This window comes from Eriocheir sinensis, chromosome 66 (assembly GCF_024679095.1).
Source record: "Eriocheir sinensis breed Jianghai 21 chromosome 66, ASM2467909v1, whole genome shotgun sequence".
Classification (NCBI taxonomy): Eukaryota; Metazoa; Arthropoda; class Malacostraca; order Decapoda; family Varunidae; genus Eriocheir; species Eriocheir sinensis.
In genome coordinates, this window is record NC_066574.1 from 6,178,827 (window position 1) to 6,197,627 (window position 18,801).

Consider the following 18,801-nt stretch of genomic DNA (forward strand, 5'->3'; position numbering starts at 1 on the left):
GGATATTAGCACCAAAAGGATATCAGCACCAACAGGATATTAGCACCAACAGGATATTAGCACCAAAAGGATATTAGCACCAGAAGGATATTAACACCAAAAGGATATTAGCACCAAAAGGATATTAGCACCAAAAGGATATCAGCACCAACAGGATATTAGCACCAAAAGGATATTAGCACCAAAAGGATATCAGCACCAACAGGATATTAGCACCAAAAGGATATTAGCACCAAAAGGATATTAGCACCAAAAGGATATTAGCACCAAAAGGATATTAGCATCAGAAGGATATTAGCACCAAAAGGATATTAGCACCAGCAGGATATTAGCACCAAAAGGATATTAGCACCAAAAGGATATTAGCACCAAAAGGATATTAGCACCAAAAGGATATTAGCACCAAAAGGATATTAGCACCAAAAGGATATTAGCACCAAAAGGATATTAGCACCAAAAGGATATTAGCACCAAAAGGATATTAGCATCAAAAGGATATTAGCACCAAAAGGATATTAGCACCAAAAGGATATTAGCACCAAAAGGATATTAGCACCAAAAGGATATTAGCACCAAAAGGATATTAGCATCAAAAGGATATTAGCACCAAAAGGATATTAGCACCAAAAGGATATTAGCACCAGCAGGATATTAGCACCAAAAAGATATTAGCACCAAAAGGATATTAGCACCAAAAGGATATTAGCACCAAAAGGATATCAGCACCAGAAGGATATCAGCACCAAAAGGATATTAGCACCAAAAGGATATTAGCACCAACAGGATATTAGCACCAAAAGGATATTAGCACCAGCAGGATATTAGCACCAAAAGGATATTAGCACCAACAGGACATTAGCACCAAAAGGATATTAGCACCAGCAGGATATTAGCACCAGCAGGATATTAGCACCAATAGGATATTAGCACCAACAGGATATTAGCACCAAAAGGATATTAGCACCAAAAGGATATTAGCTAAAAGGATATTAGCATCAGAAGGATATTAGCACCAAAAGGATATTAGCTAAAAGGATATTAGCATCAGAAGGATATTAGCATCGCCATTCAACCTGTCGACAGTAGCGTTCCCAGCACAGCACTCGGGCACACAGCGTTTCTAGGAGCATTATAAATTAAGGAGGATGGAAGGGGTACGGATAATAATTTTTCGGTACTTTTTTTTTTTTTTTTACAGTAAAGGGCAAAAATCAATAGAGCCCGCTAGCACTCCTGTAAAAAAAAAAAAAAAAAAAAGTTGTGTCCAAAAGAAGGTCAATTTCAGTGTTAAAGCGTGATGGAATAGGTACAGGCAAAGACTTTTCTCCACTATTTATTTTTTACAGTAAAGAAAGCAACTCAAAGGTAATAATAAAAAATATATATAAATAAATAGTCCGCCATCACTCCACCTATAACAGAAAGTAGAGAAGAGTGGGCAAAGAAGAGGTCAATTTCAGTGTTCCCGTCATGACCTTACAACACTTTTTGCTCTCCCTAATGATAGAAAAAGTATGTATAGCAAACACGAGGATCTCACCTTAATACCAATCTCGGTGGGACATACCCGTAGATTTTTCTGGGTGAGTTGTGGCGAGACGGCAGGAGAGGCAAGTGAGGAAAGCTCTTGCTGGTGGTGGTGCTGAGGGTAGGCGAACTCATCTTGGTGGCTGTGCTGGGTCACCGTGGAGTCTTCGTGTTGGTAGGTGTGGTTCTCTCTGTCCTGAGCGAGAGGAAGGTATTGGAGAAGCGGGTAGCTGAGCGTATCATTGGGTCTCCCCGCCTCTCCTGACGGCCCTGGCATTTGTGAGAGTCCAACGCGGCGGATTTGTAGCGCCGCGGCCCCGGACGAAAATCCGAACACGACTGACAGCAGGAGGGAGACGAGGTGCACGCTGAGGGAGTGGAAAAAAGGGATGATTTAGCACTAATATCCACCCAAGAGAAGGAAGAGTTGTAGGCTGGGGAGGATTGGGGGAGGCAGAATAAAGACTTGTGTCCCCGCATTAGGAGTAAAAGCTACATTTTTTATTTTTTTTATTTTTACAGCAAAGGAGACAGCACAAGGGCACACACAAAAAAAAGAAACAGCCCGCTACTCGCTGCTCCTGTAAAGAATCCAAAGAGGTGGCTGGGGGATTGAAAAAGGGGAAGACTTAGCAACTTGTTCATGGAGGAGGGAAGTTATAGATTGCAGGTTGAGAGGGTGAGGAAGAATTTTGTCGTCCTTACATGGCGCTGTATGACCACAAAAATTCCACCGTCGTGACTGCATAACGCTGTCAACCAATTAATATGTCACTAAAGAGGAGGAAAAGTCGCGTGCTAGGGAGAACAAAGGAAGAGTTTGCACATCTATCCACGTAAGAAAGGAAAGATCTTCTTCGTGGGGGGAAGGGAGGAAAGAATTGGAAGTACCTCAATCCACGTAAGAGAGGAAAGATTTGCATCGTGGGGGAAAGGGAGGTAAGAATTTGTAGTGTCTTAATCCACGTAAGAGAGGAAAGATCTGCGTCGTGGGGGAAAGGGAGGAAAGAATTTGCAGTACCTCAATCCACGCAAAAGCACCAGCCGGAAGATGACCAGTATTATGAGCTGAGGGGAAGGAAGGAAAGTAGAAAGAATGAATAGCTCGGACAGGCAGGGTATCGACGCGTGTTATGCCTCCCGTAGCTCAGGGTCAGCGGCGTGTAATATTGAGTTTGGCGTGTTGCATATTCAGCAGCGGTGATGTTGGGATCGGCGGGACGGGAACTGAATCAAGCCAGAAGGGTGAAAAACGGGGCAGGATCAGTACCAGGAAGAACTTGCCGGAAGGAGGAAAAAATATAACGGAAACGAAATCTTTGATAATCCTCGGTAACAAAAAGTGACTAACAAACGTCCAGTGATTGTAGCCATTGTAAGGATAACTGAAAAATGCATGTTACCAGGAAGGCGTTGATACTGAAAAATTAAAACGATTTGATAGTCCTCATACAGAAAATCTCTCCCTTCCTCCCTTCTCTCCCTTCCTACTCCCTCCTCTCCACAGGCTTAGTTACCTCATAGAAATGCATTAATTATATGTAATGTAAACAAAAGGGGAAAGTGGCAATACCAGAATGTCTATGAAAGTGTAGAAGTAGTTTCGATTTATATATATATTTCCAAGAAAGGGTTATATAAGACTACGCTATCTGTATGTAATGGAATCCTCTTGAAGGCCACGCGTAAGCCTACCTAATTGGGCTCCACCGCACCGTTGCCAGATTGTCGTACTCAGAGCGTAGTATTTACCGGTTTCTGACGCCTAAGTATTGCCAAAAAACAACAGGAACTAACTCTTTTAACGATAACTATAAAAGAGTTTCGTTATTGGAACCCCCAGAAGACAGTTTTGGGGTAGGAAGTCGGGAAAGATAAGCGGCTGAGTACGACAATATGGCATCGTTGCTCCACCGTCTCAGCAGTACGGTACATTACGAGGAGTGGGAGTACGTAGTGTTAGAGCAGACGGTATAACGCATCGTCTCATAGAAGGCGCTGACTCTATATCGTGTTCCCATTGCTAAACTATGCCAGTGCAAGATTTTTTTTTTTTCCCTTACTGAAATCAACAACACTGACTTTTATTTTTTTCAGTAGAGGAGTCAGTTCAAGGGCATAAAAAAAGGCAACAAATGTAAAAAAAAAGCCCGCTAAGTTTACTGATAAAAAAATAACTATCCATTCGTCCCCTCCAAGGCAGCACAGTACAGTGTAGCATATATATATCCACTATCTTGTATGACAACCAAACAACAAAAGCAACACCCACTATTGTACTAGGGTATATTAAGCGTAGTTTACTGACAAAAAACAACTATCCATTCATCCCCTCCAAGGCAGCACAGTGCAGTGTAGCATATATATATCCACTATCTTGCATGACAACCAAACAACAAAAGCAACACCCACTATTGTACTACGGTATATTAAGCCCAGCTAAAAATATAGAACTACTGTAGATCATTTACCTGTATATATAGAAACCATCAACAATAGGCACCCAATCAACCTGGCATCAAGTCAAGGAGTCACGTCTCTGAATACCTCCTTCCCTACCCTTCTGATCCATGCATAAGTAGCACACTCGGAACAGCATCGTTATTCTCGTCTTTCCGGCCTACACCTGACCAGAAGACACGTGAGGCTCGCTGAAGGGAGTGAATGAAAGGGGGCGACAGGTGTGTGTGTGTGTGTGTGTGTGTGTGTGTGTGTGTGTGTGTGTGTGTGCGCAACATTATAAATCTGCCTTTGCTTCGTTTCCCTACCTATATAATGCACATTTTTGCTCCCTGTTTCCGTGCAAGTTACCTGTATACGGTAACATACAGCTCCACCTTTAATTAACAATAGCATACATCACCCAACACTCATTTCTCACTTTTAACGACCCAATAATTAAATAACTAGATAAAAAGCAACGTGATGTAAGAAAATGTAATTGCTTAGACTTCCCGCAACATGAATGAGCTTATAAGTGCTTTCATCGACTACGTCCATTAGTATATTAAAGACAATTAGGGTCGTATTAAGACATTTCGCCGCCCAAGAACACACATTTGACAAGGCTTTCGTAGGAGTTGTGAGCATTTCCAGGGATAGTTTTATGACCCTGGTGGTAGTGTGACCCTTCCTCTGTACCGTGAACCTGAAGAAACACTCATTAGAATCCGACTTACCCCTTCTTTAACCTTTAGAAATAGCTGATGTAAGAAGCGCGCGTCTTATTATACCAGCCTAAGAGCATTAGAGAGTGAGGAATCATCAAGAGCCCATTCAGTCTACACGGATTACTCTGGCCTCGGGGAGACTCCTTGTGATCTGTTTTATGATAAGGGCATTCTGGTTATCCGTGGCATGTGGATCTTTATAGTGTAGAACGGGACTGTTTCAGAAGTGTACTGATTCATGACTTACTTATCTAAACTTAACGCGATATCTCAGTTTTTGCATATAATTTTATCTCTTATATATGTTTCAAAGGTGTACTGATTCATGACTAACTTATCTAAACTTAACGCGATATCTCAGTTTTTGCATATAGTTTCATCTCTTATATGATTCAATGGTGTACTAATTCATGGCTAACTTATCTAAACTTAACGCGATATCTCAGTTTTTGCATATAATTTTATCTCTTATATATGTTTCAAAGGTGTACTGATTCATGACTTACTTATCTAAACTTAACGCGATATCTCAGTTTTTGCATATAATTTTATCTCTTATATATGTTTCAAAGGTGTACTGATTCATGACTAACTTATCTAAACTTAACGCGATATCTCAGTTTTTGCATATAGTTTCATCTCTTATATATGTTTCAATGGTGTACTAATTCATGACTAACTTATCTAAACTTAACGCGATATCTCAGTTTTTGCATATAATTTTATCTCTCCTTAATTAGTCTGTGTCTATATCTACGAGTCTTTTTTTCTTTTTTTCTTTTTTTTTACGTTGCTGCCTATTGCGCCGGTAGGCATCTTCCCGGTGGGGCCTGATGGTCGGCCCAAGGCTTCTTCCAGGTGGGGCCTGATGGTCGGCCCAGCCCGTTCTGGCGCAGGCGAGTGTTTATAGTGGCGCCATAGTATATCTGTCTACATCTATCTATCTCGTATGTTTGTAGTTACGTGTTTTGTAGGTTTTTCCGTCACCTGACGAAGAAAAAAGACAGCAAGACAACAGAAGAGGAGGAGGATTCTATTTTTATTCATTCCTTTGTTCATTTTTCCGCGTCTACTGCAGAAGAAAGAAAACTATATATATCTAGGCAAGACGAATAATAGTTTGAATTGTATATTTTTCTGGAGTCACGTCTATGAATGAATACCTCCTTCCTTACCCTTCTGATCCATGCAGATAAAGGCGCAGAAGTAGCACGCTCGGAACAGTATCGTTATTCTCGTCTTTCCGGGCAACACCTGACCAGAAGACACGTGAGGCTGACTGAAGGGTGAATGAAAGGGGGCGACAGGTGAGTGTGTGTGTGTGTGTGTGTGTGTGTGTGTTTGAGCAGCATTATAACCCTGCCTTTTTTTCGCTTCCGTATCTATAATTCACGTCTTTGCTTCCTGCTTCCGTGCATGTTAACTATACGATAACATGCAACTCCACCTCAGTTGACAATGGTATGCAGCAACCAACACTCACTACCACCGTTGTCAGATTGTCGTACTCAGAGCATAGTATTTACCGGTTTCTGACGCCTAACTATTGCCAAGAAACATCAGGAATTAACTATTTTAACGATAATTATAAGTGAATCTCCTTATTGGGGTCCACGAGACAGTTTTTGGGTCGGAAGTCGGTAAATATAAGAGGCTGAGTGAGACAATCTGGCAACTTTGCTCACTACTACTCTTCGACAAGCCAGTAAGTGAATAACTACAAGCAAATAGTAAAGTAATGAAAGAAAATGTAGTTGTCTAGACTTCCCAAAACATGAATAAGCTTAAAAGTGTTTTCATCGACTTGGTTCATAAGAATATTAAAGACATTAAGAACATAAGAGTATTAGAACCCTGCATGAGTCCATTCAGCCCACGCATGACAACTCTGGCCTCGTGGAGAGTCATTGTTTTAAGGCTGATTCACACTAAACGGGATTGTCGGCGAGAATGTTTTGTAGGTCCGCGCCGGTACGGTCGGTCCGGAGCCTGTCAATGTTGGATAGTGTGAACACGCTTCCGTCACCGACCGGCACCAGCACAGCAGACAGGCGTGGCCTCGGGGAGCGTAACACCTTTTGTTCCGATCAGAGACTTTGCTTATCAGGGACACGCAGTACATAGTAGAATGGGACAGTCATCAAGGCGTCCTAACTCATGACTAACTTATGTCTAAACTTTACTCGATGTGTTAGTTTTTGCATCAATTTCAGCTCTTATTAATTAGTGTTAGTTTCTATTACATCTCTGTGTCGGTGGTTGCGTTTTTTGTCGACGTTTCTGCCCCCTGAAGAAGAAAAAAGATCGCACGCCAGTAGCAGAGGGGAATTCTATTTTTATTCATTCCTTTGTTTGTTTTTTCATGCCTACTAAAGAAGAAAGAAAAATATACACCTCAAGGCAAGGCGAATAATACTGAAAGAATCGTATTTCTCCGCATTCACTTTTCTGCCGAGTGAAGGAAAGGGAAGAGAAAGGAGAGATATCCCAAGGCAAAGAGAGAAATGTAATGGGAGTATTATATTTATATACCGTTGTGTGAGCAGACTAGGAACTATTGCCACACTGGAATACAATCTCGCACTTTTATATGTAAGGCGGAGTGGTGGCTTGAGGCGAACTTTTTTTCATAGGCCTATTTATTCCACGAGTCGCTTAGGGGAGGTTTATTATTATTATTATTACTATTATTGAGTGTTTTTGTTTGTTTGTTTGTTTATCTCGGGAATGGGTGTCTACAAGGGGGGAAGGAGGGAGAAGATTGGTGTATTGTCTTCGTGTGATAATGCTTGTTTGTTTGTGTGTGTGTGTGTGTGTGTGTGTGTGTGTGTGTGTGTGTGTGTGTGTGTGTGTGTGTGTGTTTCTCTTCTTTGTCTTTCTTTCGTTCTTTCTCTCCTCTTCTTTCTGTCTTGATTTATTTTCTTTCTTTTTCTAAATTTATTCCTCTCTTGTAAAGGATGACGAAAGAAATAGAAAGAAATGAAAAAAAAAGAAAGCATGAGGAATGGAAAGGAGGAATGTGAGGCTAGGAGGAAGAGGAGGAGGAGCAGTGAAGGAGGAGGAGCAGAAGGAGGAAGAGGAGGGAAACACACAAGGAGGGAGAGGGAGGAGGAGGAGGAGCAGAGGAAGGAGTGGGGAGTAGGCGGAGTACATAGAGATTAGCATACTGGAGAGAGATCAGAAAAGGTGAGTCACAGCCAGGTGAGGTGAGGTTAAGGGAGGAAGGGGAGGGAAGATAATGGGAGGGGAGGGGAAAGGAGGGAGGGGAAGGGAGAGAAGTGGAAACGAGGAAGGAGGGGGAATTTTCAAAGGAACGGAGAGAAGAGGAAGAAAGGGGAAGAGAAGAGGAAGGAAGGGAGAGAAGACGAGAGAAAGAGGAGCGAAGGGGATTGAAGAATGATTTAAGTAGAATAGAAAAGGAAGTGGAGAGAAGAGGCGGAATAGGGAAGAGAGAAGGAAGAAAGGGGGAGAGAAAAACGAATAAGGTGGTGATGGAGGAAAGAGGAGAAGGATGGTTGAAATTGGATTATGAAGACGGTTGAAAGGTTGAAAGGGAAAAGGAAGTGGAAGGAAAAAAATAAAATGTGTTGAAATATGGAAAGTTAAACTGAATGTGGAAACAGAAAATATATGTAATTGGGTTATCACAGCTACCAATCCTTTCCTAGTCTGAAGATATGTATAAAAAAGACTTGTTGATATTACAGCGAAGAGAAGCGAGGGGAAAAAAGTAAAGAGGAAAAAGAAAGTACAGGAAGATTGAAATGTAAATGTTGGGGGAAAAAAATTAATTAAGTGAGGATGAATATGAGAGGAGGCGAGATAAATAGATAGATAGATAGAGATAAAGATAGAAAGAGATAACGTAGGGAAATAATGGAAGACTGCATGATGAAAATGGAGATAAGAAAGCAGGAAAAAAAACAGAATGAAGGTTAAGGGAAAAAAAAGACGGAAAATACAAGATAATATGAAAGAAAGAAGAGGCGAGGACAAGTACGAGGATGAAAATTAAAGAAAGGGAAGAAAAGGACGTGAAAATTAGCGAAGACAAAGATAATAAAAGTCGTGAAAACAATAATAATAAAGATAAAAGGAAGGGAAAGATAGGAAGAAAGAGCAAGGGCGATGACAGAGAAGAAAGATAAGGGTAAGAAAGGAAGAGAGAAAGAGAGAACGAGAACAATTATGAAGAGAAAAAAGGGAATGGAAAAAAATGGAGAGGGCTAAGATAAGGAAGTAACAAGGAAAACGAGGACAAAGTAGAGAAAAAAAATAAAGGAAAACATGATCAGAGAGGAAGATGAGGACAAGAACAGCATAGAGAGGAAAAAGAGAGGAAGGATGAGGACAAAATAGGGAAACCAGGATATGGACGAGAGAGAGGACAAAATAGGGAAGGGAAAAAGGGGAAAACGAGGACAAAATAGGGAAGAGAAAAAAAGCGAGAATTAAATAGGGAAGGAAAAATAAAGAGGGAAAATGAGGTCGGGAACAAAAACAAGGACAAGATAGAAAAAGGGAAAAGAAAGGAAGAAGCGGGAACAGAAACGAGGGGACAAAATAGGGAAGAACGAGAACGAAATAGGGAAGGAAAAAAAGAGGGAAAATGAGGTCGGGAACAAAAAACAAGGACAAGATAGAAAAAGGGAAAAGAAAGGAAGGAAGAAGCGGGAACAGCAACGAGAGGACAAAATAAGGAAGGGTCGAGAACAAGGATATGAAAAAAAAAGGAAAAAAAGAAAGGAAGGAAGGAACGAGAACAGAAACGAGAGGACAAAATAAGGAAGGATCAAGAACAAGGATAAGAAAAAAGGGAAAGAAAGAAAGGAAGGAGCGGGAACAGCAACAAAATCAAGCAAAATCAAGAACAAGGATAAGGAAAAAGGGAAAGAAAGGAAGGAAGGAGCGGGAACAGAACGAGAACAAGAACAAAACCAGACAAGGAAGGGAAACAAGGGAAGACAGACGAGAGACCGACATAAACAAGAACACGTATACAAGAACAAAAAAACACGCAGAACGGGAACGAGATGACCCACGAACAACGAAGCACCAAAACAAAAACAAACACATGCAAAACAAGATAACACACACAAAAAGACACATTAACTTACCGGGACATATTCATCATCGGGACCAAGCACTCCAGTCCAAGCCGCCAGATGGAGACACAAACACAACACTAAGAAAATAACAGCAGTCACAACACCAATCATCAGGTCCGCACTTCAGGCCTCACCACACACGGGCCGCCCTTCTAGACTGCTGACTGACTGACTGACTGGCCGACCCTTCAACCTGACAACCCGCACCTTGACCAACAAACCTGAGTCAGCCGCCGCCCACCACCAGTTAATCACCTGACCTCACCTTAACCTGACTTGACCGGAGGGGAATGGAGACTTATCTGCTTCCTTAGGGAATACACGTGCCCTCAGGGATTATTAGTGCGGTGTAGTATCTCTGGAGGAGGAGGAGTAGGAGTAGGAGGAGGAGGAGGAGGAGGAGGAGGAGGAGGATACAATTAGTGCTTCTTATAGAGTGATTTGTTAATTATAAAAGCGAAGGGAATCGAAAGATCTATTTTAGCATCAAAAGAAGAGGAGGATAAGACTAGAGTGATTTCCTCTTGATAGAAGCGCAGCGAATAGAAAGAATTACTGTAAAAAGTGCTAGTCTTCTATTTTAGGATCAGTGGAAAAGGAGGAGGAGGAGAGGAGGAGGAGGAGGATAAGACTGAAAGCTTCTTATAGTGTTTTGGTAATTATAGACGCGAAACCTATGAAAGAGTTACCGTAAATATAACTCTCATTCAATTTTAGCATCAGGAGAGGAGGGGGATGTGACCTAATGCTCCTTATAGCGCGCCTTGCTAATTATAGACGCGAAACGAATGAAAATGATACTCTATAAATAACTCGTGTTCAATTTTAGCATCAGTGGAGAATGAGGATATGAGTTAAGGCCTTGATTCAGTGGTTTGTTAATAATAGATGTCAAGCGAGTCGCCGCCCGCCCCCTCGATCGGCTATTTCGGGACCAGGAGTTTAATGGAGTGACAGATGCAGAATAATCGCCGTGGGTTCGCCGACGGCTCCCAACGTGACATAATGGCGGGGGTGGGGGGTGGGGTGGGGGGGAGGACTCGTCACACCTGCCGTCCGGTGAAGAGCGTCCAATTAATGGGAAGGTGCGTGTAGGCAGTGCACCTGAGAGAGAGAGAGAGAGAGAGAGAGAGAGAGAGAGACAGACAGACAGACAGACAGACAGACAGACAGACAGACAGACAGACAGACAGACAGACAGACAGACAGACAGACAGACAGACAGACAGACAGACAGACAGACAGACAGAGAGAGAGAGAGAGAGATGGAAGCAATACCAACATACATACATACAGACAGGCAAAGATAGGATCACACAAATATGTAATCATAAATAATCTGTATACACATACATACATACTTAATATTGTACGCTTAAATATACATACACGTCTAGACACGTTCGCTGCGAGGAATTCAATCAGAAATTTAATCTTGGATGTCAGGAGAGAGAGAGAGAGAGAGAGAGAGAGAGAGAATTGTTTTTACATGTTTTTCTTTCTTTTTCCTATTTTGTAATTATATATGTTGTATGTGTCAACAGTCGACCATTCATTTTGTCCCATACACAGGCTCTTAAAATAGTTATACCAAAAAAGTGTAATTTTGAGCCTCCTTTTTGTAGAAATATTATGTTTGAATAAATAGAGAGAGAGAGAGAGAGAGAGAGAGAGAGAGAGAGAGACCTGCGCGCGCTCACACTAAGACATATATACAGAAGCAGATTATATAATGGAATTGACTTAGGTTAGATCCCCAAATGCATACAACGTGATTACGGGACGCGACTTAATCCAATCACTCAACGGTCCACGGCAACTGTAATCAAGTAAACGTATCGCCCTGTTTGTTAGTCATGGGGTAATCCTTCCTAACTACTTGGGCAACTCCTCGTCCGCGTTTTGTAGACAACTAATACCTGGACCTTTGTTACGGGGGGGGGGGTTGGGAGAGAGAGAGAGAGAGAGAGAGAGAGAGAGAGAGAGAGAGAGAGAGAGAGAGAGAAGGTCAAGAAGGAAAGAGGAAGATGGAAAATAAAAAGAAAGAAATTGCAAATAAAATAAACAAAACACAAGACAAATAAGGAGAAAGAAAAAGGGAAATAAAAGAGAACCGAATAAGATGAAGAATGAAGAAAGAACAACGAAGAGAAGAAGAACGAGGCCGAACGAAAAACGAGAGAAAAAAACGGAAAAAAATGAAAGTCGTGGGATATATGTTGGATTTCTTAGACGCTTTCACTCCTCACATCACCTATTTCTAAAGGTCAAAAAGAGGATCAATAGGGTTCTAATGAGTGTTTCTTTAGATTCATGCCACAGAAGCAGGGTCAAACTACCACCAGAGACTTTAAACTACCTCTGGAAATGCCCAACACTCATAGGAAAGCCTTTTGAACTTGGGCGACGAAATGTTTTAAAATACGACCCATAGACCATTAGGACGAGAGAAAGGAAAGCAAGCTAATGATGAAACGCCTTTAGAATGTTATCTTGTGTGCCTCCAACGACGATAATGAGAACGAGGACACGTGTAACCGCCTCTGAAGGTCGTTTGGTTGTCCGGGATTGAATTGTAGTGAGAGAGAGAGAGAGAGAGAGAGAGAGAGAGAGAGAGAGAGAGAGAGAGAGAGAGAGAGAGAGAGAGAGAGAGAGAGAGAGAGAGAGAGAGAGAGAGAGAGAGAGAGAGAGAGAGAGATATGGGTCATGCGGACAGAGACAAGACCCGACAGTCATGTGTTTTGTCAGCGCAGTGGCCACGATCCAGGAGTCTTTCAGCATAGGACCTAGATATCTTTGTTACCGCGTGTGTTTGTGCCATGGTGGTGGTCGACGGGGCAGAAGATTGGGAGGAAAATAGAGAAACAAAGAGCGAGAGAAGAAGGGTTTGTGCCTTGTGTGAGGGGGAGGGGAGAGGGAAGGAGGATAGATGACCAGGATCTGAGAATGAGAACGATGGGTAGGAGAAAGGGATGGAGAAGATAGTTTCGAAAGAGGAGGAAGGGAGATTGGAAGAGGATGAAAGGGAGAGAAAGAGGGAGAGAGAAGACATACGGAGGAGAGAGAGGGGGGGGGGGAGACAAGACTGATACGAGAGAGAGAGAGAGAGAGAGAGAGAGAGAGAGAGAGAGAGAGAGAGAGAAGGGAGAATAGAGAAAATAAATGAAAGCCATGTATAGGAGAAGGATAGGAAGGAGGGAAGAGGGGAAGAGAATTGATGGCCACGAGGGGACGGCTGAACAGGGGATTGAGGGGAGGAAGAGGAAGAGGAGGAAGAGGAAACATGCGGAAGAGGGGACAGCTGAAAGGGGGAGGAGAGGGTCGAGGGATTAGAGGAAAAACACTGAATCTCTTACCCCACCGATCCCTTCCCTCTATCTCCGACACCCAGCAATAATCTCCGACACCCAGCATGGCTTCAGAAACAAGCGCTCCTGCCTAACGAATTTATTAGACTTCTTCCAAGGTATATATAAGAACTGGGATGCCCACATCCCCAGTGATGTTATATACCTGGACTTTCAGAAAGCCTTCGACAAGGTACCGCACGAGCGACTCCTTAAAAAACTGCACTCGGCGGGCATTGGAGCCAATCTGATCGCGTGGATAAGAGATTGGCTCACCGACAGAAAACAACGAGTACTACTCAACGGACAGCCTTCCGATTGGCTTCCAGTCACTAGTGGAGTGCCTCAAGGGTCAGTGCTGGGACCCATTCTCTTCATCATATATATCAACGACCTCGAATCAGGACTGAAATCCACAATATCGAAATTTGCTGATGACACTAAGGTGGGGGGAAAGGCCCTCACAAAGACCGACTGCGAAATCATTCAGAAAGACCTCAATCACATTATCGAATGGTCGGAAAAATGGCAAATGTCCTTTAATGTTGACAAATGCAAAGTCATGCACATTGGGTCCAGAAATAGTAAACACACATACATCATGAATGGGAGACCTCTGCAAGCGATGCAGGAGGAAAAGGATCTTGGAGTCACTATCAGCAGTGACCTGAAACACGCGAATCACTGTAAAAAGCATACAACAAAGCCAACACTATGCTCGGGTTCATAGCGAGGAACTTCGAGTGTAAAACGCCAGACGTGATGCTATCCTTGTATAATTCCATGGTAAGACCGCACCTCGAGTATGCAGTACAGTTCTGGTCTCCTAATTACAGAAAGGACATTGATTTACTGGAAAGGATTCAACGACGCGCCACGAAAATGATACCAACCTTAAGGGCTCAACCGTACGAGGAACGACTCAAGCGACTCAATCTCTTTACATTGGAGAAAAGACGCCTACGAGGAGATATGATTCAAGTCTTCAAGTATCTAAAAATTCAATAACGTCGATTACTCCAATTTCTTTGAATTGCAAACCAACCTAAGAACTAGAAATAACGGTTTACCCATTCAGTCTAGTCGATGTAACACAGACATCGGAAGGAGTTTCTTTTCAAACCGAGTCATCCGTCACTGGAACAATCTTCCTTCAGAAGTAGTAAATGCGAATACTATCAACTCCTTCAAATATAGAATCGACCGTCACTTCGCTGCGTCGGGAGTAAACTGAATATTGAGTTGCTTTCATCTGCTCCTCAATATCGAGGCGCTTTCATCTGCTCCTCAATGTCGAGGTGCTTTCATCTGCTCCCCAGGCCCCAGGCTGTCGAGCAGATTAAATCACCAAAGCGGGCAACCTCGTAATGAGCCAATAGGCTTTCTGTTGCCTGCGTTTCCATGTTTCCATGTTTCCTCCACCTTCTCTCCCCCACACAATCCTTTACTCCCTCTCCACCTATCTCCTCCCTTCTTTCCCTCTCCCTCTACTTTCTCCCTCCACCTCCTTCTTCTTCCCCTCCTCCTCCACACAATCCTTTACTCGCTCTTCCTTCCCTCTCCACCTATCTCCTCTCCCTTCTTTCCCTCTCCCTCCTCCTCCCTCTTTACTTCTTTTCCTTCCTCCACTTCCCCTCCCTCCCTTTCCTGCAAGCACTCTATTCCACTTCCACATAATCTCCGTTCTTGTTTTCCCATCCACCCAGCATCCCACTTCTCTCCCCCCCCCCCCCCTGTCTGTATCTCCACCGCTATCTCCCCTCCTCCCTCTCTTTCTCCCTTTACTTCCATTCCCGTCATTCCTATTCCTCCCCATTCTCATCTACAAGTCCCTTCTTCCCTCGCAGTTCTGCTTATCAATATCTAGGAATACATATTATACAATTTTTACACATATACACCTGTCGCCTATCTCTCTCTCTCTCTCTCTCTCTCTCTCTCTCTCTCTCTCTCTCTCTCTCTCTCTCTCTCTCTCTCTCTATCAATCAATCAATCAATCAATCAATCAATCAGTCAGTCAGTCAGTCAGTCGGTCAGTCACTCACTCACTCACTCACTCACTCTATCTATGTATCTCGCGTCTCGTAAGGGTTATATTAGTTAGCTAAAAGAAGAAAAACAAACTCCTCTTTTTCCAAACCCGGGCAATATCCTCCTTTGTGTCCTTGTCTCTTGAAGTTTAATAAAGTAAAATAAAAAACTAACGTCCTTGCCTTCCCTCGCCTCTACGTGAAGGATCGTTGTAGTCCCACGCCGTGCAGTGAAGGGTAGTGAAGTGGAATGTGGTGTGTCGTTTCTTCTATGACACACGATAGCATTTTCCTATTGTAGTGTCGACGCTTTTACCTCCTGACTTTTTTTTTTTTACAACAAAGGAGACAGCTCAAGGGCACAAAATAAGGAAACAATAATAGAAAAAAAAAGCCCGCTACTCGCTGCTCCTAAAAAAAAGAAACAAAAAAAGTGGCCGAAAGAGAGGTCAATTTCGGGAGGGGATACTTGCCAACCTGGTGTTATTGGTAAAAGTGTTTCATGCAAATAAGTTTTCTCCCCTGTGTGTGTGTGTGTGTGTGTGTGTGTGTGTGTGTGTGTGTGTCTGTCTGTCTGTCTGTCTGTCTGTCTGTCTGTCTGTCTGTCTGTCTGTCTCTCTCTCTCTCTCTCTCTCTCTCTCTCTCTCACACCCCCGCTGATGGTATACAGTTAGAAGGTATTAATTTGGGTTAACGTTCATAATACAACATAATTAACTTTCCTTCGTAGACTGCAAAGAAGAATAAGTTAATGGCAAAAGAAAAGTATCCGTTAGATTTTTTCGGCTTCTCGGTATTTATTATTATTATTATTTTTTTTTACGTCTGCGCCTATAGCCCGTCATAGCGCAGGCAAGTGTTTATAGTGGCGCCATCTTCTCTTGGCTCATGCTGCCCCCTGGAACTCGTTCTTGATTCACTTGGACGGTTTCCTCTAGAGTCCGGGTTGATGGGTGGTCTTCAGGACAGCATGTGGGTAGTTTTAAGCCACTCGGCGGTGACTGAAAAATCCGAGGTGGTAGCGTGGGGATTCGAACTCGCGTCGTCCATCATCGTTAATCTAGTAAATGTAAAAACACTGTAATTTGAGGGTAAACTTTCCTAATGTGTAGCAGCGAATCGTCCTTATAAATAACACACACTTTTATTCAGTTACCCGTCTTGATTATCTCTTCAGCGAAATGAGAAACTGGAGAGAAGAGAAAAACAACTCAGGAAAAATGAACTTACCTCGTGTGTAGCCAAGAGATTGACCTTATATAGCAAACTCACATATTCTGTTTAGTATTTTGCATCTCCCTTCCGCGAAATGAGAAATTGGACGGAAGAGAAAAACAACTCAGGAAAAATGAACTTACCTTGTGTGTAGGCCAAAGATTGACCTTATATAGCAAACGCACATATTCTGTTTAGTATTCTGCATCTCCCTTCCGCGAAATGAGAAATGAGTAGGAAAACGATACCGCTCGGAAAAAGAAAACTAATAAGAGAACTCCTTTGTGTGTAGGCAATAGAATAACCTTATATAGCAAACTCTCAGGGTCTGTTTAGTAAATGAGGAATGGAAAAAAACCACACTCAGAAATGAGAAACTAATGTGACAAGACTTCCCCGATATGTAGGCAATAGACAGACCTTATATAGCGAACTCTCACATCCTGGTTACTATTTTGCATCTCCCTTCCGTGAAATGAGGAATGGAAAGGGAAGGAAAACAAGAAAAACCCTCAGAAAAAGAAAACAAGAGGACTCCCTCGTGTGTAGCCAACAGAATTATAGCAAACTCTCACATTCTCTATCGTCACCTTCGTAAAGAAACCGCCTAAGTCATTATTTTCTACTTTACAGGAAATCAGAAAAAAAAAATGTCATCATCTCATTTGGCTTCAGATTTAGGCAGGAATGAAAAGGTCAATTCTAGGACACTCAAACCCTGAATAACGAAGGCAACTATACAAGAATGGGCGTCACTAGATGAAAAACTGATGTAAACAAAAACCTGGAAGTCGCGGAAAAATGACCCAGGCAATTGTTTTATAAGGTTGACGATATTTTGCCTCTTCCTTCCGCGAAATGGGAAATGGGGAGGAAAAGATAACCGCTCAGAAGAAACTAATGAGTGAAGACTTTCCCCATCCGTAGGCAATAGACGGACCTTGTATGGCAAACTCAAGCAAACTCTTACACTATAATAACCATCTTGTATCTCCCTTCCGCGAAATGGGAAATGGGTATAGGAAAAGAAAACCGCTTAGAAGAACAAATCTAATAACTTGAACTGACTGCTGTAAAAAAAAATAACACCTCAGAAAAGACAAAAAAACATAGACATGACTTTCCTTATGTGCGGGCGACGAACCGACCTTATATAACAAACTTTTACTTAGTCTTACGCAATAATATTCATCTTGTATCTCTCTACCGCGAAATGGAACGCACAGAACACCCCCCTCCTCTCCTCCTCCCTCTCGTCCCTCTCACAATAAAAAAGTATATAGCTCAGACGAGAAGGAAACTCGATCCCGATTCTCTCATACCGTAGTTTTTTCCTCCCTTCCCTCCACCGTTGTGTGATCTCTCTTCCGTGAAATGGAGAGAAAAGAAAAAACAACAACCCCTTCAGGAATAAAAACAAAAACACATATATAGTTCAAACGAGGAAACTTGTCCCGATTCTCTTACCTCATTTTTTTATCCTCTATACCGTGTCAGATATGTTTTTTGGGGGCCTGTACTTTTTTTGGTTTCTTTTTGTGGTACAGGTCGTCATGGTCTATAGAGCGGACGGTGGTATGGCAGCATGGCAACGCGGCGGAATGTGGAGGGTAAGGTTGGTATTGTCAAATGCTCCCGCCCCTCACACCAACTATTTCGAAAGGCCAAAAAGGAGGTTAATCGAGTTCCAATGAGTGTTCTTTTAGGTTCACGGTACAGAAGAAGGCTCAGACTACCACCAGGGTTATAAAAGTACCCCTGGAAATGCCCTAAACTCCCACGAAAGACTAGTCAATTACGTGTTCTTTTAGGTTCACGGTACAGAAGAAGGCTCAGACTACCACCAGGGTTATAAAAGTACCCCTGGAAATGCCCTAAACTCCCATGAAAGACTAGTAAATTACGTGTTCTTGGGCGCAGAAATGTTTAAAAATATGGCCCTAAGAGTTGAGAGGGTTGAGAGGGACCGGAAATAGCTCGGATAGAAGGAAACAAACTAGCAAACAAAAAATAGCATAGTGTAATTATTAGCATCGTCCCCAACCATCACTGTATTTTTCCTCATTAACTATTTTCCCGCTTAATATTTTTTTTCTTTTTTCTTTCTCAGCGACACATAAGGAGCAAGTTCTTTCCCTTGCAGTTTTTCCGCTTATTCATAGTTTTCTTTCCTTCTCTTTCCTTCTTTAGTAACTATTTTTCCTCTCTAACAATTTTCCCGCTTATTCATTGTTTCCTTTCCTTCTCTTTCCTTCTTTAGTAACTATTTTTCCTCTCTAACAATTTTCCCGCTTATTCATTGTTTCCTTTCCTTCTCTTTCCTTCTTTAGTAACTATTTTTCTTCTCTAACAATTTTCCCGCTTATTCATTGTTTTCTTTCCTTCTTTCCTTCCTTCTTCAGTA

General features: G+C 42.3%; 1 protein-coding gene across 1 annotated transcript in view; it reads left to right on the plus strand.

Annotated features, from left to right (window-relative positions):
* LOC126987765 (hepatitis A virus cellular receptor 1-like) overlaps window positions 1-18,801 on the plus strand; it is a 55,696-nt gene that overhangs the window by 27,834 nt on the left and 9,061 nt on the right. The window lies entirely within an intron of this gene.